The 26,610-nt window shown below is 54.0% G+C and overlaps 2 protein-coding genes across 4 annotated transcripts in view; both read left to right on the forward strand.

Moving 5' to 3' along the window:
• LOC116432947 (uncharacterized) overlaps positions 1–14,381 on the forward strand; it is a 36,898-nt gene extending 22,517 nt beyond the window's left edge. Inside the window, exon 10 of one of the 2 annotated variants that reach the window (XM_076368393.1) lies at positions 14,346–14,381. The gene's annotated coding sequence lies outside the window, so the exon portion shown is untranslated. The remainder of the gene's footprint in view (positions 1–14,345) is intronic. The other variant, XM_076368392.1, reaches the window with a different exon arrangement.
• Positions 14,382–18,589: 4,208 nt separating this feature from the next.
• LOC116430055 (LIM domain only protein 3) overlaps positions 18,590–26,610 on the forward strand; it is a 70,096-nt gene continuing 62,075 nt past the window's right edge. The window contains exon 1 of one of the 2 annotated variants that reach the window (XM_076368396.1): positions 18,590–19,322. The gene's annotated coding sequence lies outside the window, so the exon portion shown is untranslated. Of the gene's footprint in view, positions 19,323–22,274; positions 22,539–26,610 lie in introns of those variants that run through there. The other variant, XM_076368397.1, reaches the window with a different exon arrangement.

Consider the following 26,610-nt stretch of genomic DNA (forward strand, 5'->3'; position numbering starts at 1 on the left):
CGAGACCCGTCCGCTTCGTTAATTCGACGTATCGAGGGATCAGTCCGGCCCGTGATATTTCAGGGAAATAATTATAATAGATATCCGCGATGAAATAATACCGGACCGCGACGTTTGTTGTTCGAGTCCACGTCGAAACGCGACTTGGGTGGTTCCGTCTAACTGTGCGGCTGCCCGGTGATCGGAGTAAAATTCAATTTACATTAGCGAATAGTAAAATTTAACTGCCGCTAACGTTGAACCTGATAACGGCCAACGCTCACTGCGCACAAATCGTGCTCATGGATAGCGGATCGTCGCGAAATCAATGTTCGTGTAATTGGTGCCCGCATGCTTGTTACTTTATCGCTTCATTTTTCCCTACCCGGTGAAAGAACGCCGCCGATTGGCGTTGGTAATCCGGGATTTAATACACTTCCCAGGCCGGTCCTGACTCCATTCCGCTACCGATGAAAGGTCTACCGCATCCCCTGTATCGCGTCGGTCGGAAAATAGTAGGAATTGTTTCTTTGTGGCCGCGATTGATCGCTCGATTTCGCTCCCCGTTACGGGTACAAGGAGGCGGGGAGCCCGATTTAAAGAGGCGAAACGAACGCTCGTATAATTGGCACCCGCATAACCAGCGTTTTATCCCGTCCCTGTTTCGCTCGCCGCTGGAGAAAGATGGATTTCGATAATTTCACATTCAGCGCGCTCTTGAGGCCACTCTCTCGGATCGATGTCCGTTTCGGTATCGTTAAGTGGCGTGACTTTTGTCCGCGGTATTTTTATTGCCGTTCAACCGGGGGTGAAGAGGAAGGACGGCGATACGGCGGGAGAGAAGAGCGGGCAACATCAAATATGTACGCTAATTGTCCCCGTAACGAAGCAACTCCTCGAAGCTCCGAGGGCTTAATTAGAAAGCGTATCTAAACGAATTGAAACGAAACCAGACCGGCGGCCAATGATACACGAGCGCTCGCGGAAAGACGTGGGGGAGACGCGACGCCGCTCGTCCCGACGTATGTACGAGCACGTACACGGGCGAACGGCAGGAGAAAAAAAGCCCGGCGCAACGGAGAAACACGAGCATAAGCCAGCGTATCCGCTGACGCGCATGCGGCTTAAGTGCACGCGCTTAATTAGCTCTCGGTATTCCTTCTCCTCCGTCTCCTCCTGTCCCTCCCGCCGCGTTCCCCCGCCGGCCCCCGTGCCTGCATAAAATTACTAAACGCGTTATAAACCAGATATCATTATATTTCCCCGTAATAAGATCAAACTTTAATTAGATTCTCCGTAAGAGTACACGTACACAGTGATTCACTGCGGGCTCCCCTTCGCGTGTGTGCTCGCGCGAACACTCGCCGGCGTTTCGACTCGCGCGTACACGCACACGGTCCGCGGAGCTCACACATCGACGCGCCGTTTATGGATCGTGGAAGCCTGATCGCGCGCGGGTGGCGCGGATAATACCGGCGAACGGGGGAGGGCGAGAGAGATTGGCCATCGAGCGAACCCGCCGAAAACAATTATTAATAACACGTGGCACCGCGAGACCCGGCGGGTACAAGCTGCCGCGGATGGATTGCTTACTCCGCTGAAGAGACTGCTGCTCGATTGGGCTCCGTTAATGAGGTGGGAGTTAATTAACCGAACTGAAGCGAGACAGCGGACCGTTCTGGGGGGAGGACGGAGGCTGTTGGAATAGAGGGAGACGGAGGTACCGGGCGGACGAGAGGAGAACGGAGAGAGGGATAGAGACAGATTGGTGGAAGCTGGTCCTTTACCGTGGAACGAAAGGAAAAAACAGGAATTGGTTCGAGGAACAGACGGTTATGGAAGGCGGGAGGGCAAGATAGGAGGCGGTGGTGAAGGTTCGTCGATAGAAGAGTCGAAGTTGAAGCCGATAGAGACGCAAAGGTAATGGAGGGTTTAGGAACTGAGATACGGGTCGCAATAGTAGCGCGACGAGGAGGGCGCGGGGTCTGGGTTAGGGGATGCAGAGAGCGACAGATCACGGAGGTGGAAACACGGGAGGGGGATAGGTGTACCGAGCAGGCGGTGCGGGTTCGTAATTAGGGATCTATAATTGCGTGGAGTCAGCTAGAGCGGTTGAGTCGAGTGGCAGGCACCCAGCGTCACGTCGTTCACACGTGCGCGCATTTGCGTACCTACGCTGCCCCGGCCGTGTGTCCCGTGCATGTGCACGATGCCCTCTGTGTCTGGCTGAACTGACTCCCGGCGAGGGGGCATCGGTCGACACCGGAAATGGAGCCGGACACGACGGCCGCGAGCAATACGGTCCGTTGCGATCAGCCTGTGGATTGGAGATCGCTCGATCACGGCCATGAATCGCGAAACCGCGCGTAAAACGTTCCATCGGTGTCCACGATGATTTTTGGATGGTTCGCTTGCGAGGGAAGCAATCTGTCGAGGACCGGGGTAATTTCGTTTGTACGGTTCACCGTCGAGGAACTCGGAAGTGCGTCGTTGCAGGCGATATCTGCAATTGTATGGAATATCCTCTCGCATCATCGTTTCCCGTGGAAAATACTAGACTAAGGTCGAAAATCTCGATTCCGTCGTCGGGAAGTTTTCTATATTATACAATATCTTCATTCATTATTCATCGTCGATGAATAATACGTTTGTAAAATAATACGATGACTCATGGCGGAGGGAAGGCCGGTCAGCCAGCGGCCACATTTTTCTCCCTAAACGGTATTACATTAATCACTGTATACATTACGCGCACCTTGGAACAGTGTCCTCGATTCGTCGCCTTTGGCGATAATTTAACGAGCGGCGGGTATATACAGGCGAGCGGGGGCAGGTAGAATCGTTACAGCGGAGACACGGCCGATGGACCGAGTAACAATGTTGCCGCTAATTGGAACGACGAAAAGTTTTCGGTCATTACCAGCCGAGGAGCGTTCGCCTATCGGTCGGGCACACGTGGCCGGCTTTCCATCGCCGCGACGCGGCGTGTGTAAGTGCGTGTAGATTCGGCTCCCGCGTAGGCAGAGGCCGGGTGCCGGAGCCGGGGCTTCTATCGGTTCGCTAATGAGGCAGATTATTCCCGGCGGGCCGGACTGACAAGAAAGAACAAGAATGTGCATAGGAAGTGGTTTTGTCGTTCGCAAGCCGATAGCGCGACATCGCGTTCAACGGGCGAGATAAGTGCATCTGCCGGCCGATACGGCGCGGTGCGGCGGTTCCCGGGATTTAAAGTTTTCCAGCTGAGAGCCGGCCGGCCGTGGATGCCAGGCGGTCTTGAAATTCGCGGGTTAATTTAAGTAACGTCGAAGCTTAATTGCATCGGGGCCACCGGCGGTCGGGCCAAGCGGAGCGGTCCGCTGAAAAGACAAAACGAAGACGTCGTTAAATCCGATAAATCGGACGAGGTCGCCGTGTCGCGCTCAACCGAGAGCACCGTAGAAATAACGTGAGACCGGCGACGCTTCGAGGGACCAGCGAATTTTTCCGTTGCGTATCTGCTTTTCATAAACCGGGCGCTCGTGGCTGAAGAGGAGGAGGCACGAGGAATTACCTGGAAATACCGGGGGAGATTTAACGGTGACGAGGACAGGTCGTATCAAAATTAAATCGCACCGACGAGAGAGAAGCGATCGCGCGAGGCTGCGCTCGCCCGAAAATTTCCCCGACGCCGAGGATATCTGGCTCGGGCACGATCGAAGGCGCCGGAAAAGAGCTTTCCGTGGCGCGGCGCTTTCTTCGGCTTGGCAATCCTTCACAGTTAACGCCCCTAATCGTATTCATTAAAGTGCTCTCAATGCTTTTACACGGCTCTCAAGCTCTGCCACCATTTTCTCGCTCCCACTCTTTAAACACCCACGGTCCCCGCGCTCCTCGCCCATCCCTTCGCCGCTGCACTCCCAACCCCCTATACTTCCTCACGGTCGCCTCTTCTTCGTTCCCGGTGGCTCTCTTTTCCTCCAGCTTTCCAACGGTGCTTTCAACGGTCGAGATCTTGAGTAGATTCCCTCTACCCCCCGGTCCTTAGCCTGTTCTCTGTCAGGTCCCCGCTTCAACCTCCGTGGCCGTTGCGCGAGAGCTTTTAAGTTGGCAACAATGCGCGGATTTATAAACCAGACCGAGGGCATTGTTATCGGCGAGTGATTGGAAGCCGGCGTTTCGACACTGGCCGAATACCAACCATTGGTTACCGGCCATTGTTGACCCCTTTATCTTGGAAATTCGTGCTCCGCCACCTTGCCTCGCCCGCCCCAGACCCGCCGAGGGACTCGCTAAATCACTCGGTTTTATTGATGGACCCGGGCCGCGTCGGTAAAAAGGCGCGACCGCCGCGGTATCACGACTTTTGATAAACGGCCCATTGTGGGCCGTCTTTTCTTCGCTGCGGTTTCTCGCTGTCGAACGACCGTTTCGCCCGTTTCCTCCCCGTCAACGGCGCGCGTCCGATTCTCGTTCGACCGCCGATAGCCGACGCCCCTCGCGACGTTTCTCGCTACGCGGTCCGCGAGGCTTTCTCCCGCGTCTTCCCTCGTCTCTCCGAGATTTTTATCGGCCTGCGCGTTTTTCTTCCTTTTTTTCACCCTCATTCCTTTCTCTATGAACGCAATTCGAGACGGGTCGCGTACACCCCTGGACTGTTAATGGTACAGTGTTCAAATTTCGATCGGCCCGGCTCGGCGGGGGACGCGACGACGTTCCCCGCTTCGCACTCTGTCGCCGAGCACCTTTTTGTGCTCGAAATTAATGCCGAAGCGTGCGGACGCGCGTGGATCCCTTCGAATTATACGCATCGGTGACAGTGCCGCGCACAATGGGACAGGATAGGATGAATCGGGTTGCTACCCTCGGTTTGCGAGTTGACTTTCCCATGATGCGGCCGTAATCAGATCATCTTTCCCTGCACCGCCGTTCCCGGCGTATCGCCCGTCGACCGTGCCGCCGATGGCCACCGTTTTTGTTTATTGCTTAAGTGGCACCCATTGTCCGACCTGCTCGCGCGGTACACTGGCTTCTCGGTTGAAAAATCATTCGAACCGCGGCCACGCGACGAGAGATCGTAGAATGCAGATTGTCGCATTGAAATCGTGTTCAACCGGGCGCGAGTCTGGAGTAGTAGCAGGGTTGAGGAGGATCGTGGGTAAAATGCTCCTAAACGGTTCTCTTTCACAGTTATTTCCTAAAATTCATACTTACCAGTTCGTTTCACAAAGATCGAATCGTCGATGTAATATAATTCCCCGACAGAGCGGACCGACGAACGCGACGTGGATCGAATAACACGAACAGACGTCGTAATCCACGACAGGAATTGACGCGGCAAAAATGGCGTCGCCGGTGTCTGGACAGCTGATGCGTGCTGCTTCAGTTAATGCCCTTCTATCCGTACAAATAGCTGCTTCTCGACCGGCATAATTACGGATTAGATGAACGGAAGATAGCCGTTAACCGGGCGGTGCGAAGGGATCGCCGTCAACCGGCGGGGACCGGGATCAATCGGCGTGCCACGGACCTTCCGCAGGCACACGCGTGCCCCATGGAATCACGCACGGCCCGCCGATACCTTCTCGCGCACCGCGCCGCGAAACGCCGCGCCCGGCACGTGTCGAATGGCTGAGACACGTGCGCCACTCGGGCACACCGAAAATCGATATTCTTCCGTGCAGGCTGCAATGCCGGCCACCTCGTATATTATTTTAACGCGCTTTAAGCCCCCCCTTTCAGCCGGGACACACAAATTTGTCTATCGCCGCGCCGACGGTGGTTCCCATGACGCGTAAATCGCTTAATGATTTCGCTACGCTCGCCGTGATTTGCGGGAGCCCCGTTGTTCTGCTCCCGATTCCCGGGATCGATGATCGCGACGGGGATGGGACGCGGATACGCGTCGACCGGTGTCCCCTCTGCTGGTGGGGAAAGCCTGCGAATGATATTCCTCGTCGCAAGTTTCTTTCCCCTTTCGTGTTGCGGTAGCCGATAGTTGAACTTGATAGTCGGAGAAGGAACATGTAAACCGTAGGTTATTGTCGTCCGTTGCTCCGAGGAACGGACATGACCCGTTCCGTTGGAAATAGTACCTGTCCTCCTCCCAATCCTATCACTTCAAGTCGACGACGTTCGTTTTCAGATTGGAAAAACAGACGACGGTTAAATGTATTCGATATTACCATCGGAGGATCGGTGTTCATGTTAAATCGTATCGCAACGAGCGCCACTTAGCAACACAGTACGCAGAGAAATCGACCGGATACTTTATTCGACGATTCATTTAAAGGCTAAATTGTTCATCGTCCCGTCCACCCTATCATCGAGCAACCTGATCGAATCCTCGCCGCGTTTCGATCTTGTTCGACGCGAGCGTTCTTCTCCGGTTTAATCTTATCCGATCCGGTCGTCATGGGATTCCCGGCGATCGAGTCGCAGTCGGACGACTCGGAAGAAACTGGTCTGCCATTCTCTCTCTCTTTCGACCGGGCCGTAGAGTAGCGTAAATAAGCGAGCGAGTTTTTCTTTGCACAATATGTTGCGGGACCATTACTTAGGCGCGGCGTCGAGAGGCATGGCGAGCGGGAAGGTAGGAGAGGGGCGAGGCAGGTTCCGCGCGGAGAGAGAGACTGGCTCTTACCTAAATAACCACTCAGTCACTCGCAGACTTAGCTGGGAAACGGCGGAGAGGCCGGGAGGGTGGTTCGGTCCGAAGAGTCGGCGGGGGATGGCCCGATACTATTACGTGATGTAAGAGCAGCCGAGCATCCAGAAACCACCCCGCCAGATTAACGAGGCCATTCTCCGATTGATTTCTCGAGAAACGCTTCGATCGTTAACTTCGATACCGTGCCCCGGTAGGTAAAGTAACTTTTCGTACGATTCCGGTCTCTGGCCTGGCCTTCCTGCGTTCTCGCACCGCCGCGCCGCGGTGGCCGGCGAATAGAGGGTTCCCCCCATTCGTCGGGTTATTTTGCACGATGAAACCATTCGAACCGACGCCCGGAGAGTTCGCCAATCTTTTAATCCCCCCGGCATTCGCTGTTTCAATTGATTAACTTAATCGATCCCAGCCGTGCCTTCGAAGCTAATCATCGGAGTACCCGCAGCGCGGGTACCTCCAGTGCGCTTAATCGACGGTTATCTATCACTGTTTAATAGTGAGTCATGCCCGTGAGAGTTGGCTATTCTAATTTACCGTCTTCCGTGGTCTTCGGTGGCGAGCAACACGTGACGCTCGAATAAATGTCCGTTCCTTTAAATGCACGCCGAGACGAGGCTGCATTTGAGGTGAAACGTTAGCTTATTGTGTAATCTGAATTCTGGCCTGGCCAGTGATTGGCGTATAAGGAAAGCTTCGTTCCCTCTTCTGGATTGAAAACAGTTGTTTACGTACGAATAGGCAGCTTGAAACGAAAGTACGTTGCCACGGAACTTTGCGATCCTGCGTAACGCCGCTGTTTGAATACCCTCGATCGTTACGCTTATCTCCGGCTGCCATAGAAATTTAGCAAATACATTGCACGCGGATCGACCACGTCCCGATGATTGCTCGAGATTAGGGGCGGTCCTTCGCACAAGATTCGCTCGCGATAGGAACACGTTTCTTCGTAACCCTGCGGATTCATTGTTTCTGTCGGGATGAGAAAAGTTTCTCGATTGGCCTTGCGTTAAATTGAGTGTTGCTCCTCCGCCGTCGGTGGTTATCGTTCTTATTCGATTTGCCAGATCCCTGATACACCTTTCTGAGCTGACAACACTCGGATTGCTCGACCACTCCGACATGGACGTAACAATGTTACAGAAGAAATGTAAAAAACATTGTTGCTCGGTTCTCTTCTAAGCGTCCGAATCAATCGTCCTGATCCCATTATTCTTACGTTGATTCCGATCTTTCCTACGTTACTCAATTTTTTCATATCCCATTTGAACTCAGCCTTTACTATCCCCGACTCTTTTGTCTCGTATGCAATAAAGGCGCGGAAAGATACCGGCGAACCTTATCGTTAATAGTCTCGGGATACAAACAACGAGCAATCAACGAAGAAGAATGCGTCGCGCCGGTTTAAGTGGCGTGCAGGCAATCTCGTCGAACAACGCCCTTTGAGGCATTTTCGTTGCCGAACCGCTCGCAAGTTTTCAGTCCCGGCGGAAGTTACGGGGGACAAGCTCTCATTATCAGACTTTCTCGGCAGCGTGCGAGCGGCTTCACGAATCCGCGGCGGTTTAAGAAATTAGCATCGTGAGCGTGAAAGGTAGCCAGACGTATGCGGGACGCGTCAAAGTGACGCCCGGGGAAGGGACGGCGCTGAGACGGGGCTGAGACGGCGCGCAAGGGACCAGACGCTGCGAGGCGAACCGAGGTAATGGCGTGCTGGAGTTAACTGGTTGATAACCATCGGTTATAATTAACTCAACCTAGACGGTGAACAAGCTAACCCTGTTAACTGCGCCAAGCCGCAACTGTGCGTTTCACTTTATGGGTATCGAGCAGCGGTCTCAGCGCCAAGATTCCTCACGTGGTTCGCTGCTAGCCGTGCGGAGCGGTGTTACAACCGGATCGAGATCGGTCCGGATCGAAGAAAATTATCGGGCTTGTTTCTAAAATCGCATTCCGAACGTTCCAACGTCCGATAAATCGTTCGCGCCTCTATAAATCGTTTCGCAAAGAAAGAAAGACGAATGAAAGGTCGATCGGACAATACCGATTTCGACCCGGAGCCGAGTAGGTACCTTAAGGCGGGGCGCGAATGGTCTCGAGTTTCTCGTAGGAACTGTAAACAAGCCGTCGCTCGGAAGCGGCTTAAAAACGACACCCGGTACGATCGCTGTCATGGCGGCCGTTCCCGCTTTCCCGTTGCGTTCTGCTGAAGGTTAATCCCCATTGTCGGCTGACATAAGCCTCTAATGGATGGAACCGATCCGCACCGGGGTGCGCGACGCGGCCCGCGCGAACGCGCGACGAATTCGATTCACTTGTGTTTGTCGGTCCCGAAACGATAGACGTGACGCAAACAAGCCGGGGTGTACATTTTATTAAACGACAAACAGGAATCGCTGCCGGTCGTAATTCCGACGGTGACGCTGGAACGCGGAGAGTCTCGGCGGCGAGCTCAGGTCGACGCGTGTTCCGTGGGGTCGTGCCCGTCGAGGTCAGAGCCGGAAGACGTATCGGTGAAATCCTTCTTCCGATGATCAGCGGTCAGGCAGAAAAGGGAGGCTGCTAAGCAGGGTGTCCGTTACGGGTGCTTTAACGAGGCGAAACGAGCCACGGACAAACGCGGCAAAAGGGCCAATCCCAATCACTTTTCTCTCTTTTCCTTTTCTCGACGGCGGAGCCACGGTAGATTGCGGGACTCGATGAGAGAGGGTGAGAGAGCGGGCGCTAGGGTTCCTGCGAGGCGCGCGGACGGGGCGGCAGGGGGTGGAAAGGCCAGGCCAGGCCGGGCTGCGCGCAATCATCGCACAGTCTTTTAATTTCCTATACTGGTGGGAGAGAAAGCGAGAGACCGAGGGACGTGGGAGAGAACGGAAGAAAGAGAGGAAGAGGGCGAGCACGTGCGAGTGTACGTGCAGGAGTAGAACGCGCGCGATCACGTCCGTGCCCGTCGGTGTGCACGCGCGAGCGTGTACGCGTGCATTCGTTTGAAACGGATGTAGGGAAGATAGGGCTGAGAGAATGGGAGAGAAAGTTTCAAGTAAAGGAACAAGGGAGAGAGAGAGAGAGAGAGAGAGAGAGAGAACGAGAGAGAGTTGCCGGAACGTAGGGATGGGAACGCGAGAGAGTGAGAGAGAGCGAAATATATAGCGGTAGGTGAACGTGAGACGGAAAGAGACCGGTGGCTCGCGCGCGAGGGTCTGCACGGGGTGGTAATTGGCTGTCATGGCTTCCCAGTTCTACCAACCGCCCAACAACCCCGAGAGATTGGTATCGCTTATAATTAACTTCTCCGTGCCACGAAGCCACCGTTTCCATCGCGCGGCGCCCGCGAGAAAGAGTGGTAGGCTACAAAAGAGGAGAGCAGGGCGGGGGGTGAGAGTTTAAAAAGCGCGCGGTAGAGTGGGTAGCTTTCGGACGGTGTCTGAAGTCGAAAAACTCGCGGGGTTCTTCGGTAAGCGTGCGAATAGAATGGAACGGACGATAGGGGTGGGACGCGATCCGTCGGATCGCTTGGTCGAAGTTTCGGCCACGGTTCCGCGGTGCTTCGCCCCCCCCGCCCCCCGGCCGCTTCTTATTTCTCATTCGTAATTTCAAGTTCTCGCGACGTCTGGCGGTGGAAGGCCGGCGCGTCGGTATCGAAATTCCGTGTGCCCGGGAGCGTCGAACGGCGGTCTCGTTATTTCGTAATTTTCCTTGGGCACCGTAATTGGAGCCTTTTGTACGCGCGTCGCCACTCTAACGAAGAAGATCATTAGCTTTGAGAAAATCTGGTAGTCCCGCAAGTTTCTCGGCGAACACCTTTGAAATGAGCTCGCCGACACCTTTAGACGGGGGTCTAAGCGTGTCGGAAAGAACGTTCCGCGGTGGCTTGCGCGTCAGAGTTCGAGGTGGATTTTACGGGACACGGTGTACCGTCGGTTGTGTGCGCAGCTCGCATCGCGGAAGAAGACGCGCGACACCGACGGGAAGAAAAGCTCTTTCAGCGCGGGGAGGACACGCGTCGTACCATCGAGAAAGCTCGGGCGTCTAGGGAAAGAAAAAGAGAGCGTGCGATGGCGAGGCATCGACGGCGAAAAGAAAGCGCGAGGATGAAGCCGGGTGATACGCGCGCGAGAGACGGAGACGCGGCGCCGGGAGAGGCTTGCTGGGTGGGATAGAAATGCTCCGAAGTCTAAGTAAGTAACATCCATTTCTATCCCCTACCATCTAGTCGCTCCTTTTACTTTGGTTTACCTTATACTTTACGCGCTACTTCTGCGACTTTTTATTTGCAATTCCACTTTCCTCCACGACTGCCACCTTCTCGCCGCGTTTCTCCGCGGAGCACCGTCTTAGCCAACTACATATTTCATGGCCCGTTCTCACAATACCATTTGTTCGTTACGAACCTTTCCCCGTTCAAAAAGGATGGCCCGTTCGCCGTGGGTCAAACGGGGAGGCACTTTTAACGAGATCAACCCTCGTATAAAAATAACAGGAAGCGGCGGACAACATGGACACGGTTTCAAGGAACAACCCCGTCGTTGTTCCCGGAGACGAATTCTCGAATAAAATGCGAGTCGGTGCATCACCCCCCTGTATACATGTATTCGATGTCGCGCAGGGACCATGGAATGTCAGTACAGTCCTTCCGAAACTAGTTTCTGAGCAGGTCACCCCAATTAACGTTTTCACGTGCAGCTCGCTCCGACCCCTCGCTTTCGTCCTCTGGATTTCTCTGTCCCACTCTCACCCGAGGCTCGCCCGCCACCAACATTCGTACCCTCAGCAGCCGGCCTTCCTCCCTGTTTCAGCGTTGGCACGCTACGCCGCGGCAAGTCTCGCAGAAACTTATAATTGCGAAAGGAGTCGGCAATTATAATTGCCCCCGGCCAGCAGAAACGGATGTAATTATCCAAACACTCGCGGCTGCGTGGCGCGAGCCCCTCGAAAATTGGGCATACACGGTGACGCGGTGTTGGAGCCGCCCCGCTGCGTGTATCATCCGTAATAAAAGTTACGGCCGTCACGAATATACCGATTACCGCATCGAGGTCGAAACGACGAACTCGAACGGAATGTTGTTTATTCGAAGAAACATTTCCCCTCGAATATTCTTCGGCAAATGGAGACCACTAACGAATACGAAGGTCCTCTGTAGAATACTCGTTTAAAAATTCGTACGCCCAGAATCTGTGGTGTCGTAATTAGCGAATCTAGGTTAGACAGCTCGACGGTGTCTGTCGTTTGCTCGCGGAAAGTACCCGCATGTCCGACCGCGACCCAAGGGGAATCGTTCCAGCTCCGTTATCGTTCCCGACTGTGTCGGCGTACAAAAGCTCTTAATTATGGTATTTTTCCATCAGCGAGTCTTTTCGTTACGCCGAGTCGCACAGATCGGGCGATTCACCGTAGGATCTATAAAAAAAAAGAAAAATAGCACCAGAGGGCGTAATCGAGACGGATACGAGCCCACGGAGAGGAACCCCGTAAATTTCTTTCGATTATCACCGTCGCTCGGGTAAGCGTGTCGCGAGCAAAAAAGTTTTCGCGTTAAAGGCGCGAAGGATACCGGCGTCGGGGCTTGTCCTCCTTCGCTGCTCTCGATTTACGAGATCGAGCGGGGGACGACAGCGGGAAACACGCGGCAGCGGAGGAAACGCGCGGCAGGTGGGGCGAGGGAAGGGTGACTGGTTGCGCGCGCGAGTCCGCCGAGGTAAGGAGCGAGAGAAACCAAAGGAAGGGGGGAGCCAAGACTCCGGTCAATTAAGCGCAGGAAATTAGAGTTTTAATTACGCAGTCATTCAGAAAATTACATCGGGGACCGTGAAGAAGGCATCCGCAATCACCAACGAGCGGCGACGATGGCACGGCGTGCCCTTTCCTTCCGACGGAGCAGCTCGACGATTTTAAAAAAGTAAATACGCGGATCGACGGGACGCACGATCGCCTCTCTATTGTCCGGCCGATCGAGACGGGTTCTTTGTTACATTCCGGCCGATCCGCCTGAACGGAACCAGCGAGACCGAGGCTGGCCAATCGGGACGAGCAACGGACCCTCCTCTACGCCCTTTTTTCGCGCGGATAAATCGCGCCGCCGTAACCGAGCCACTGGCATTTAAACTCCGACGAATAAGCAATTCAGCCTTTAATCGCTTTACAGTCGTGCCTGATACCCGTGACCGCCGCGGACCGCAGGATCTAGTGGCTCGCGGCTGTTTCTGGGAACGGCACCGTTTTCCAGAAAATTCGTCGCCGCGCCGTCGATTCGAGGCGGATCCGCGGACGAACCTGCCGGTCGCATTGATAGGCGGGTGACCCTCGATTTCAATATCGTTTCCCTTTCCTTCGTTCTCTGTATCGAGCTGCTGCAGTCCGATCCTGGGATCGTGTCACGCGCGGTGGACGGTTGCTTCCGGGACGTTCGGTGTTGCGGCGTGAACTGGAAGCGGAACGGTCGCGACGGTTTTCGGGGAGAAACCCGCGGTGGCAGGCGGGAAAGAATTGGCCGGACCAGCGGGGAGATATGGGTCACGGCGAAAGTCAAAGGGTACCGCGTTAAATTTAATTACATTGGCCGTGACGCGCCGTTTGAGCCGATATAGGCTGCGGATTGGCCAAAGCTTGTCCGGGCCGCTTCGATTCGCAGTCGATAATCGTATATCCGAGGAAACGCGGCCGATATTCGGTTTAAATTGGTATCAATGGTACCCTTTAGGACGACTTTGTGACAGGCCCGGGCTCGGGCTGTCCGGCCGGACCGCTTGATATCCGGATTGCAGTCGTGACCGGCGCGCGGCGGATCGCCGGGCAAACGTTTCGACGCGCCCGGCCGCCCAGAAAAAGGAGAGAGCGGCGGCCGGATAGAGCTCTCGATTCCACCAGTTAGATATTATTAGTGATGTATGGTTAAATGGAACAGGAGATTGGCCGTCCGTCGCCGGAACCGAATTATTATCGCTGTCTGTCTCCGCGGAGCGACGTTCCTTATCCGTCTAACGACGATTTCTCTGAAATCGTTTCGCATGCTATGATTAACTTATCCAGTTTGGAAGCAACGCCAATGGGACCGCTTATAAACTATTCATGCTTCCGGTCGGCGCGGCGAGGCTTGCGTCTTTTATAAAACATCGGCGACTGTCAAACCCGTTCTTAGCCGTTTAGATTTCTTGTAGAAAGTTTACATCAAGTATCATCCGACGCGGGGATGTTCGGTCGATCGATTTGTAATTAGAGCTCGTCTTTTTCGTCGCTGAACCTCATTCATGGAGCTGTCCGTTCACCTATTTTCCATTTTCTTCTGATCTCCCACCGGATTGTACCAGCTGAGTCAACAGCGTATTAATATTATCACCAGAACCGTTCGAAAGATGTTTTCCATAGCTTCTTTGCTTTGAAACAGGAATTTCTCACGTAGATTCAATGTGCGACTTTCGTTAGTCGTGACTCATTGAACTAACAAGACACAAGTTCGAACGTGTCCAGTGTCAAGATTTTAGTAAGTAGATCGTGACACATTTTTAACAAAAGTCGACCCTATATATACAGAACTTGGCTAACCCTGCTCTTAGAGGATCAACAGAACTGATTTCTTTCTTCTAACAACTACCCCTCGAAAAAAAGGAAACATTCGTTCGACGTGAACATTTCATCAACCCTTTACTCGGAAGTATTTCGTTAGAAACACTTAACATTTTCGAACTAGACGAACACGATATTTGTTTAATGAGACTTAACGAGAAATCAGATTTTCTAGCTTTACCGCATCAAATCAATCGGTGACTAGGAGTCACCTTTCGAGTTCAAAGGATTAAGATTGCACAACAATCTAGAGATAGGTAGCCGATATTTATTCAACAACGTTTCTATATTCTTAGGTTTTCTCACAGCCGTGTCTGTCCAAAAGCAGACAACCACCGGCAGATCGAGCGGTAAATAAAGAGGGGTGGAATCGGTCGCGCGACGGGAACAGCTCAGACAGGCTGAGTGGAAATCAACAAAAGCGGATCGCCCGCCGGGGGACGGGGGCCGGAAAAAAGAATTTTTTTCGGCGGTTGGCAAGTAACGGAGAGTGTTAATTTTCGGAATGAAAACGAGACATCCATCTTTCGCGAAATACTTGGCACTCGACGCTTCAACTCCCGGCCCATTCTCTCGCTCAACGCATTAGAGTAATGAATTAATTTCCATCCGAGCCCCTCCCCACCCGTTGTCCCGTCGTTGCCCCCGTCCACGTCGCGCAGACCGGCCTTTTACCACTCGTTTAGCCCGCAACGACTCCCCCCGCGCCCCGTCCCCGTCCTCCACCCTCGCCGTGCATTCTGGATTTAAAGTCTATCTTCTTAATTATAACGGAGTGACAATGCACTCTCTCCTCTGTCGCTTCCTTCCTCAACACTTCCATTTCCCCGGGAAGTTCCCGAGGATCCTGGGCATCGTCCCCCGATGTCGGGTTCGTTAAATGGAAAAGAAAGATTCGACCGTATCCACGGCAACTGGATGCCGGACGGCATTCATCTTGTGGATCATCTCGCACGACAAACATTAGTTTCACGCTCGTTTTCGCTGTTCCTCTCGCTCGTTGTGCTCGAGGTTATTACTTTCAACGGTTATCAGCGAGCGAAGGTATCTCGAGCGGCGCTTCGTTCCGTCTGCATTAACCGAAGATTTCATGGCTCGCCGATGAACTTCGTTCCCCGAATAAACGAGAGGATACGATGTATTATTAAAGTCATTTCGAACGTGACGCGCGAGAATAACTCGAATCGATACGCACGCGACACCCCCGGCTCGCCGGGCGACCTTCCAGGATGCAGCAGGTATGACGAGAGATTGAAACTTATCGATTGCAAATCGCCCGGCGTAACTCGACGCCGCGGCGAGAGGCGTTAGCGAAAGCCTGATCTTGAATCTACGACGCGTTCGGAGCGATCCGATGTTTTTTCCGGCCGGCGCAACCGGTCGCGGGCGAAGGTGTGCGCGCGAGCTCGTTCATTTCGAGGCAGACCAGTCGGCGGCGAGTCGGTGAAATCTGTATTACCGTCTAACCCTCTTCTTCGTTCACCCCAGCCGGTCGCGTGTGTGGGTCTCGTCGATGGGTTTAGCACGTCGCCTCGGCTCGTTCCCCTCGGCGCCACCGGTGGCTCCTTGTTCTTTGGCGATGTTCGCGAGGCGCACGGCGCGCTCGTTAACGTATTCATGGGTTTATGGGACAATTAACCCTTTGAGGGACAGTATAATTACAGAAGCGATTAAACATCTTAACGTATAAACACGCCGAGCTCCGGCGACGTATATGTGTACGAAACTCGATGTGGCAGCCAGCCGGGTAGGCAGCCAGAGCGTTACCAATTAACATACTAATGACACGAGGTGCTTTCCGAAAGTCACTGTAACCGGCTAGCCTGCAGAACCTCCTGCGTATACGTACACACGGATCCGTGGATACACGCCGCGCGTGCACGCGCGGAAACACGTAACGGAGAGGTACGCGAGCGTTAGGATACAGTTATATGATTAGGGATCACGGGATCGATACGCGACTTTCGTTCAGTTACATTCGGACTGTTCCATTGTGAGTGGTTATGCTTCTATACGGTAATTCTTCGTAACGACATAACTCGGAGATGTTGCCATTTTATGTTGCTAACAAGCAAAAATCAAGGTCTATCGATTCATCAGTACCGACGTACGCTGAGGTCGGTAGATACACGTCCAGACGCTATACACTGCGATTATCTCGTTGGCAAATATCATTGTATCTTGCACGCACCGAAACAATGGCATCCGCGAGTGTTCTCCATCAGCATTCACCGACAGAAGCCTTTGTCCTGAGGAGGCCTTGCTCCTAGAAGGCCATGAGTACTGAACGCACCGGCTATCCCGAGTCTTGTCAGAACAGCAACCCCTATATCTCCGGTTTTCCACGTCGGACATCTGGACTCGATAGTCTACATCAATCCCGACTAGATATTAAGAATTCCTCCCTCGAACACTGGTCGACTTCCTGGACGCTTAGTAGCGAGGAGACCTTGACCCTGGACACCGTCGCTGCTAGATTGGCAGCTACTTGTGCTCCTGGCGGGCCTCCAGGCTCTCGGGTCTTTAATTTTCTCTATCTATCACCTGGACTCCATAGTATGGACTAGTTTCCGTTGGAATCTTCTTCATGATTTATGTACCGCTTCCAACTATATTGCAATGTGTAGCTGTTTAAAAACGAAATGACACTATTCTCCGTGTTATATTATTTCAACGCGTCAAATGACGCTTTAGAATGATCATCGGTAGTTCAGCCTGCTCGTAATTCTGTTCTCTGTATAATGAACTCTCGAAATCGCGGTGTCGGTCCGAGTGGGAATTCGACTAAACGAACAGCACGGTGCCGCGTTAACGTTTTTTAACAGGGCGAATATAATCATCGGCAGGTATGCGCAGATTGTTTCCATCTGCGATGCCGGTACTTCGTTGCGAAGGGATGGAGAGAAAGAGAGAAAAAACGTGGGAGATTTTAATAGTTTTTAAAGACGAGAAAAGGAACTCGTTTCCCTTGATTGGATTGAAACGTATCTCGCGCAAGCTCCCCGTAACGACTTTCCTAATTAAGCCGTCCATTAATTTTAATTGACCCGGTTTTTTCTTTCCGAAACGCGGATAGTTTCCACGGTATGCGATTAAAAATCCGTCGAAGGAATTTTCCGGCAGTCGGCCAGCGAAATATTCGGGTCGCCGCGGAAAATTTCAATCACAACGTTCCAGGATTCGGTATACCCCGTTTGTAGCCACGCCGCTGGCCCACGGCTGACGGTTCGATCGTTCGGCGAACATTCAACTTTCCTAATGCGATGCGCAGCCCGCGGTTTAACAAATACGGGCACTGCCGCGGCGCGTTCGTGTCCGCCCGCGCGCGCGCGCGCCCGCCCGCCGGTACTCTGTCATTTTGTTACCGTGTGGGAATTTGATTATCGTATAATCTCAGCCGGGCCGAAATGCTCGGCCCGCTGTAAAATCATGGAAAATCCGGCCGGACAATACCGCTTACCAGTGTCATTGTGAAACCTTTATCGCATTCTACGACACGGAGCACGCGCACACCGAAAATTACCGAGCCGCGCGATCATCGGGCCGGCTCGTACGGCCGCGTATACCGAAATGCTTTTGATTTAATTAGCTAATTATAATGTTCATTTAATTAATATAATTGGACCGGTTAGCGAACGCGGGCGCAGCTTGTACGCCGTGACGCCCGGTGACTATTTTGCCGCGTTGCATTTAATAACGCCCATTAACGAACATTTACATTAGCAGTAATTATCGCAGTCGCTGCGCAACCGCCGCCCGATTGAAATATTTTCCCCCGTCACGGCGTAATCGGTGTTTCATCTGTTTCGCCGTTAACGTTTCGCATGCGTACCCCAGGTGTTTTCGAGTGGAAGTTTCGCCCGGTTCTGATAAGAACGACGGCCCGCTCGAAAGTGGATGTGAAACGATCATCGCAGGTCCTTCGTTCTAAATAACTTCAATATTAATTATCGCCTTGATCTCAATCGGTCATCCTTCCAATTCTTTCCCCTCGACGCTGTTCGGCTCACCCTAGCACAGACATTACCTAACCCTTTCCCAGATCATTTATCACCATTATCTATACAAACCTTCCTCCCACATTCTTCGTTACCTCTCACGCTTCGAAACAAACTCCTTTACTATGAAAGTTCCACAGCAACTGTACTGCTATTAAAGATTCCCCACCTTTTCTCTACGAATCGTCAACGTAAACATCCATAATTAACCTTCCATCGATATTCCATACAATTGTACAGTTTTACAAATGATTTTTATCGACGGCGACCGACAGCCACCTGGTCAAAGATTCCCGTCGCGACGGCGGCGGTGGCGGGGACGATTGATAAAGATGACCGAAGAGTGTGCACACGGCACGCGCCCGTCGGGCAACCGGGCCTGCGCAACGGCCGCGCGTGACGTGCCGAATGACGTCGCAGTATGGAACGACGAGCCGCCGCGGCCGAACGACCACGGGAACCGGAGGAGACGTCGCGTCGAGAGCGAGGACTAGCCGAGAGTGCGCCGAGAGTGCGCCGACAGAGCGGTTTCGCGGTCCCGCGTCGCGCGCCGTTCCTCTTCATTCCGGAGCGAGCTGCCGTTGCGGACTAACCGGCAGCCTCCGCGTGCTCTTTCGCCCGCTACCCGCCGACCAGGTACTCCTCTCTCCGGGTCTCGCCTCGCCGGCGACCGTGTACCGCGCACCGGCAATAACGCATCGCGCCACGGCGTGTGCCACCGGACGCGGAAACGACGCGCCGGCCAGCGACCGCCGCCGCCGCCGCCGCCACCGCCGCGTGCAACCCCGATAGCGCTAATGAATTGAATTATTTTCGTGGCGCGGCATCCGACCGCACGCGACTCCGCGCGGCACGCGTTCGCTCTCTCGATCGATCGACATCGCGCGACAAGTGACTCCGAAGTGTTGCTGGCTCCACCGAGAGGCACGGTGTCTCTTGTTGCTGCCTTATCGCAGCCCTCAACCCCATCTCCGCCGCCACTCAACCCTCCTCGATTCTGATCGGTTTAAGAGAGAACTTGGTCGAGTGTGTTTGATAAGTGTCGAAAGCTGCAACCACCACCTGCCTGACGGGAGGATCGAGACCCATCCGGCCAGTCCTCGGAGGTTTAAGGATTTTCAAGGCTGCCTGCGGCTGTTTCGTCGGTGAGTAGCTCTGCGCGTTGTCCAGCGGGTAAACGGATCCTCTCCGATGGACGAACGGATCGCGATTCCATCGCGCGCGGGGATGCACCGCGATCGACGCGGACGTGGCGTGTCGATACGCTACGATGCCGGTTGTCCCGACGCGGGACGTTTCAATTATCTTTGAAGCGCGCACGGTTTTCGTCGCGACGCGGCACCGCCGTGTCCAGCTTCCGGTCGCCGTTGAAAAATCGGAATGCTCGGTTTCCGGGGACGTTGTTGCTCGCCGCGCGTTTCGCGTGGAACATTCGCGGCAGCAGTTCATTCTTCATGAGCCGATTATCGATTTATACTCCTCTTTTTTCCCGTTCGATAATTCCCTGGCTTTGTTCCTTCGCGCGCACGGTTACGGAACGAAGCACGGAAATCGCGTGCTTTCGGCGACACTCGCGGAACAAGTTCCACGGAAGGACTGGGAGAGGACGGACGGGTGGGAAGGGTGGAGGAGCGAGGGAGAAAGGAGAAACTCCGGTTATGATCGGCGTATCCGGCGTATTACGCAATATATAGCGTCGCCGTGCTTTTGAATCTGACCGCGGTATAAATCGAGCATTATCGGACAATCCGCGGCATTCACTGGACGGATGGTACGCGGTGGCGCGGCGCGCATTTACGTTTCAATGGCCGAATGAAAGTTCCGTGCGGCGAGACCAGACGAAACGAGAGGAGACGAGAGGAGACGAGAGGAGTCGGGACGAGGAGCGGAGCGGAGCGGCGTCTAGGCTAGCAAGGAGGCGTTGTTTGCGAGAGAAACCCCGCGCGTTGCCCTCGCCACGCTCGCCACCCACCCGCTCAGGCATTAATTGGGTGGAGCTTTAATTGCCTCGGCACGGCCGACCGCCGTTCCCGTCGAAGTTAGGGCGAGAACGCCGCTGGAAAGTCGCGTTAACGTCCGCCAACCGGCGACCAATTTCTTCGCCGTTCGCAATTACGCGATTAACCGGGGGAAAATTGTGACTCCGAATGGAACGATCGATCGATCCGCGTTTAAACTCTCGCCGTAGATTCCCGGCGCGATAGGTTCCCCGAATATTGATATCGAATATTGATATCGGGCAAGTTCGAAATAATCTATTTCGGATTGCTCGGCTCACTCGTGCGGGAATCGTAAAGATTCATTTACGGAAATCATTCCTTCACGCGTGAAATATCGAGATTGGTAAGCAACGGCCGTTGGTCTTACCGTCGAAGTCACGAGGAAAATCGGTTGAATCGTATTCGCGGGGCTTATTCTCATCGCGAAACATTTCTCCGTCCGTTGTCCATCGTTCGTTTCCAGGGTGAGCGAACGGTACGCTCGAAACGATTACATTCTCCGATCGATGCGAGTTCTCTTGTTGCATCGAATGTTTGCAATCCACTCCGGTCATTATCCAAAGAGTTCGATCTCGACGTGGTAGAAAAGGCAATCGAGCCGAGAGTGGTCAACCGTCTCTTGTTCAGCCTGAATTGCCGGTGCTCCTTGTCTTCGGAGTACGTTTCCCCTCCGACCACCCCCCCGGCCGCCCCTCGCTGTCTATCTTTCCTTTCGATTTTTCTGTATCCACGGAGATCCCCTCGAAACGCGGCGACGGCTAACCCCTAAATGAAATCTCGGAATTAAAGTCGTATATTAACCTCGCGGCGTCCCCTAAATTAAAAAACAACATTTTTACGATGTCGGTGACGACGGGCGGCGGCGGTTGAATGGGACGAGGTCGGCGTAGGTTCGTCGAAGAACGGAAATCGGTTCGCGGCACCGCGAAAATTCGCTTTCCCATCGTTCCCCGATGCTATCGCGGGCTAACGTAGTCCTTGTTCTACATAGCCCGCCTATCCGCCGCGCCGACAAGGTTACCGAACTCTCCGACCGCTATTCTATTGTCCGTAAATTGCGTTTTTAAATTCGTCGGGCGTTGGGGCACGTGGCCGGGGCGCGCGAGCTTCCGAAGCCTGCCAGCGGAGGAGGGTGGCAGCCGGCGGTCGTGGAATTCGGCAGCTCGCCGCGACGGATCCGGAAACTTACCCCTCGATCCGAGATTAGTTCCGAACGAGCTTCGATCCGTCGACCCTCTTGTGTTTTTCTTGGGTGTCGGATCGATCGTCTATCGAGAGGGACAAGAGAAAAAAAAGGAGAATGAAATCGAAAACCGGGGGAAGGAACGCGGATCGATAATATTGTTTACTGCGAGAAGGAATTGAACGTTGAAAGAGGATGACAGTGGTGATGGGGCGGGCACGGTCGAAGGAGCGAGGCGTAAAGCGTCGAGATTACCATGGAAATCCAGATCGGTCGCTTTGCATACTTTGGAAATACGTCCACGGAATCGGGGTAAGGGTGTATAATGGAAGTTGAAATTGGTTGAGCCTGTCCCGTCTGGGCAAGCTATACCCGTGTATACCGAGGTATCGAGGGAAACGCATTCCTTGCCGAAATTGCTTCGCACTCGATTCAACGGGAAACACACGCGAGTCTTCCCCGTGGGCTGCGGGAGGTTGCGTTTTCGCGCGTCGAAAAATGTGCGATGCGAGGGCGTGCGGACGTGCGGGTGGCACGGGTGTACGCGGGCATTCGAGTACACGCTGGGCCGTATTGTGTAATCACACCCGAAGCGCGCTCGCGCTCGCGCTCGTGTTCGCGTTCGCGTTGCTTCGCCCCTCTTCGCCACGGTGCCACGGCTTAACTTCCTCTGTCTCACACTCGTAAAGCGTTGATTAAAACCCACCCGCTGATGCGGCGGATCGGGGGGAGCCGTGGCGAGAGCGAGAGAGACGGCTCGAGGGAGTCGCAAGTTGAGACGGAGACGAAACGAAGGGTGAAAGAGCAAGATGGAAGTCGGGAGGGGGGGTCGAAAGAGGCGAACCGACGGCGGACGGGGGGGCGAGGAGGAAGTTCGGGTGGGCTAGCCTCGCGTGTACGCGTGGTGAGTGGGTGCGTGAGGCTATTGTATGGGTGCGTGTGTGCAATTGTACGAGCGAGCGCGCGCGTGCTCGGACGCAGGCGCAGCGTCGCCGAAACGCCGCCGACGGCCGCGACGGTGTGTGCAGACACGGGAAACCTAGGAGGCCAGCGGGCGAAGAAGGAGAAGAGGCAGGATGAAGGTGGCGTGTATATACACGCGGGCGGAGGGTGAAGGAGGGTGCCACGGTGAGACGGAGCGCGGCGAGGGGGAAGAGGGGTAGACTGGTTCGTGGAGGGTAAGTGGTAGGGGTGGTCCAAGGCGTTGCTTGCTTAATTACTAAAAGCTAATCAATTCCGGAGGAAGTAAAGTTTAAATTGCAAACTAAAGTATAGCCAGCTCCCGGACGTAACGCTGCAAAGCGATATTACCGTTCGCTGCATTCTGCAATTAGCCCGTGGTAAATCATTGAAAACAAATTATGGGCGGAACCCGGTCGACCGGCCGGCCTCTGCCCGCTATCCGGAAAAATACTCGCCCCGACCGGGCATCGGAATTCGAGCGGGCAACGCAGGATCCACGGTTCTTTTGTTCGCGTTAATAAGCCCCAATTAATCTTGCTCGATCGCGATTCCCCGTGGCACAGGTTCCTCCGCGGCGCGGTCTCCCATCGATCGCACCGCGGCCGATCTCGCGGTGAACACTGCCGATCAAAAAAGTTTCCGGCCGAAGGATGATTCACCGCATTAAAGATCACTCGTGCGTTGACGATTCGAGCGCGATTTCTTGCGAAAGATCCTCTCCTCTCTCCGTGTCTCTCTCTCTCTCTCTCTCTCGCGCTTTCCCTCTTTCTCTCTGTCGCTCCTCTCTATCCTTCGTGGGCGGGCGTAATACAGTCGCGGCGGAAGTTTCGCCGTGATGGATAACGCGCGCGCGGAGTGAAACGGGTAGAGAAAGTGTGTTCGACGGTCGGTACGAGCGTTCAACGGCGCGACGGCGGCAGGGAGGAAGCGACTAAGAGAGGAGAGAGACGGAGGGAGAGTGGTGTCGAGCTCGGGTCGGAGGCGGAAAGAAGGAGGAACGGAACGAGGTACACAGGCACTGAAAACAAGCAATAAAATCAATGTCGTTTCCGGCGATTCAATTCGCAAGACACATCGCACAATTTCACATACAATTTTACGGCAGAACGGTCAGGACTCCTATTTACTTCACGGCCGGTCCCTAACCCTCCTCCTATAACCGTTTACCCTGGCCCCTCGCCGCCGCACCGGTTTCTCGCTCCCTCGGAAAAACTCTCGTTTTCTTTATCTTAAATCCTCGGCCGAGGGTGGCCACGCGCGCGGCGATCGCGATCGGTCGTGATCCTGGGTCGAACAAATCGTCGGCTCGCTCGAACGAACGAACGAACGAACGAACGAACGGTCACCGGAGGAAGGAAAACGATCGTTTTCGATTCGCGCTTCCCGCTTGATTTCGACGAGCCGTGCGATATGCTAATCGAACGTCCCCGTGTATCGCGAGGCTGGTTCATGGCCGAGGCACGAATAAACTATTCTCTCTGGCTCGATACCGCGCGTATAATCGCGGTCGCTATTGAAACCTTCCGCCGTGAAACGATCGGACGCGCCGTACTCGGGCCGCTTCGCCGTGTCTCGCCTCGCCTCGCCTCGCCTCGTGTTCCCCGCTTTTAATTTCCTATTATTTAAACGAGGCTGTCGCTCACCGTGACATTTGTCAATGGCAAATTACGCTCGAATCACGCACAATATCCGGATTATGAGGCCGATCGCCGATGCAGTTTGCGATTAATCCCCCACGTCAGCCGGCGAGGGCCGCGCGTCGCGGCTCTGCGTCGCGCGGGCATAATAAGACTTAAAGCAAATTGGTATAATTAATTGCGTAACGAGCCGGAGGCCCGGCGCGGCGAGCGATAAGTCGTCGCCGGGCAGACGGACGAGCATTAACGAGTGGGCCGACTGTTCACGGTTGATACGGGACGCGCATCGATGTAAGGAAATATTTAAACGCGACATAATGAGCGGTCTAATTAGAGCCGCGGGTCGCGATAATGGCGTGACGTCGTTCGTGTTTAGCTTCGTTCCTAGCGGACCTACTAATGAGTCCGTAATACGTGTTTATAACCTTGCTTCTTCCAACCCTTCATCCGTGCCCTCGGCTGTCCCTCTCTCGAACTTCGATGGCCAGATCCACAACGGCTATCGTGGATTGGCCGGCGTCTATCGACTACACCGCTATCGTTCGTCCTCTTCCCGCGTCCACTCTTCTCGGTCTCCCTTTCTTCCTCCCGCGCGTCGTTACACGTATACACTCTTCCCTTCTCTCGCTCTTGTTTTTTTTTTCCTCTCCCGGGGGTAACCGACTACTCCAGAAATCACGCTCGCCGGTTCATTTATCAATAAAAGTATTGGATCGGCAGCCTGAAACGGACGCTCTCGCTTGACGAGACAAAAGCGCCAGGCCGTAATTATCAATCGAGTATCGGCTTCTCGATTAATTACGTAACGTAACGCGCACGCCCCGCTCTCTATTATCGCGCGCGCGGACTCGCCGTCTCGCGGATGGATGGATTTCAAGGTTATTAATTTCCTTCCGGTCCCCGTCGCACCGGACGTATTAGTTTTCGGGCTGGCTGCACTTCCGATTTTGCTCCTGAACGAATCGTTCTCCATCTCTCTCTCTCTCTCGCTCCCTGTTCCTCCTGTCTCGTCGTCCCTCTCCGTTTCACCCACTCCGTTCTACTTCCGTCGAACGTAGACGGCGGATCGAGGGCCACGAAAACCGATCGATCGAATCGAGGAGTAATCTAAATCTCGCCGGCAAACAAGGGATAGAGAGCGTTACTCGTGGTAACCGATCGTCTTGATCTCTCGGTAATTAATGCTCAGACAGTTCTCGTTTCCTGCACACCCCGATGTCTCGGATTTCTGTATGGACTCGCCACCGTATAGAGAGGCTTCGACGATTATACCGGTGTCACGATACGAGCGTTGACCGCAATAATATCGCATTACCAAGATTAACGTGATCTCCAATAATAGATCGGACAGTGAGCAACCATGCTGGATTAGCTGACAAGAGAGTAAGCCCCTACGCTTGTCCCGGGTATTATTCTCATTATTCGATGCCCATTAATAATCACGGCGACGTTCCTCGGTTCCTTAAGCGCAGCCTGCCCGACTCGACCCGACTCGATTCGACTCGATTCGATTGTCCCTTCGACCGCTTCCGGCGCGCATAATACCGTGGAATAAATATCGATGCTCGCCTCTTAATCTTTCGCCACCGAGTCCTTTGTGCGACAATTTCACAGTCATCAGCCTGGAAATACAAGGAAGTCGGCGGAGAAAAATTCATTCGCCCGGTGAATGCGTTCGAAATAAGTTCCCGGTGATTCTAGCGTAAACCGATTATATAACGTTTGAAATGTCAGTATTGAAAAACTCGGAGCGCTCCTATTTTTAGATACATTGCATTCAAACTGTGCCATTAGCGTACGGTAAATACTTCTTACAATTCATTGTGCAAATGAATTCTTCAACGAACGTTATTCTCATTACGAATGTAGTTTGTTATCACAATTATCCAGGAACAAGACAGGTCGCGTTATCGCTGGAGCAATGTTACATCGATTTGCATGTTGAAACTCGAATATCTGTACGGAGAATTCACTGTCTTCACTGTCTCGCCGGTGAAGAGTCCGCGAGGTCGAGGGTCAGAGGAAAGACGCCGCGGAATGAAAAACAGCGAGGCGAGTTGCATCGCGGAACGCAGGACAACTAAGCGAAAGCGTTCGCTCCGAATGGATCGTAGATTCAAATTGTCTCCCGCTCCTTGGCGGGGGATTCGATTTTTAATCGGTGAGCAGTCGCCGGAAAATAGCCACTTCGTCCCAGCGGGTCGCGTCTGTGGGCGGCTAGACCAGCTGTCTTTTCCGCCGCCAAACAATTGTCCCTTCGTTCGTTTATCGAGCGACCTACGGCGGGGAAGACCGAGCCGCGCCGTACCTCGAAAACGACGGCCGCGAATCGCGCCGTTGCCGCTCGTTCGCGCGATCGTGGGCGGGATGGGGCTCGTCACAGTCCTCTCTTCCCATTTCTTTCGCCGGCGCGCCGAATCGTTCACCTTCGGCCCGTGTCCTCCGACCACCGAAAGCAAACGACAACACCGGAACAGAAATTTTCCCGCGGACGGACGCGCCGCCAGGTGAAATCGACGGGGTTCGACTAGGTGGCCGCGCGGCCGCGGCGACAATACTATCACCGCGGTTCGTTGAAGCCAAGTGTAAATAAATAGATTGCGGCTCCCATCCCATTTGTTAGATTAGAATCAAATATAATTTCGCGATG

Source organism: Nomia melanderi, chromosome 6 (assembly GCF_051020985.1).
Source record: "Nomia melanderi isolate GNS246 chromosome 6, iyNomMela1, whole genome shotgun sequence".
Lineage (NCBI taxonomy): Eukaryota > Metazoa > Arthropoda > Insecta > Hymenoptera > Halictidae > Nomia > Nomia melanderi.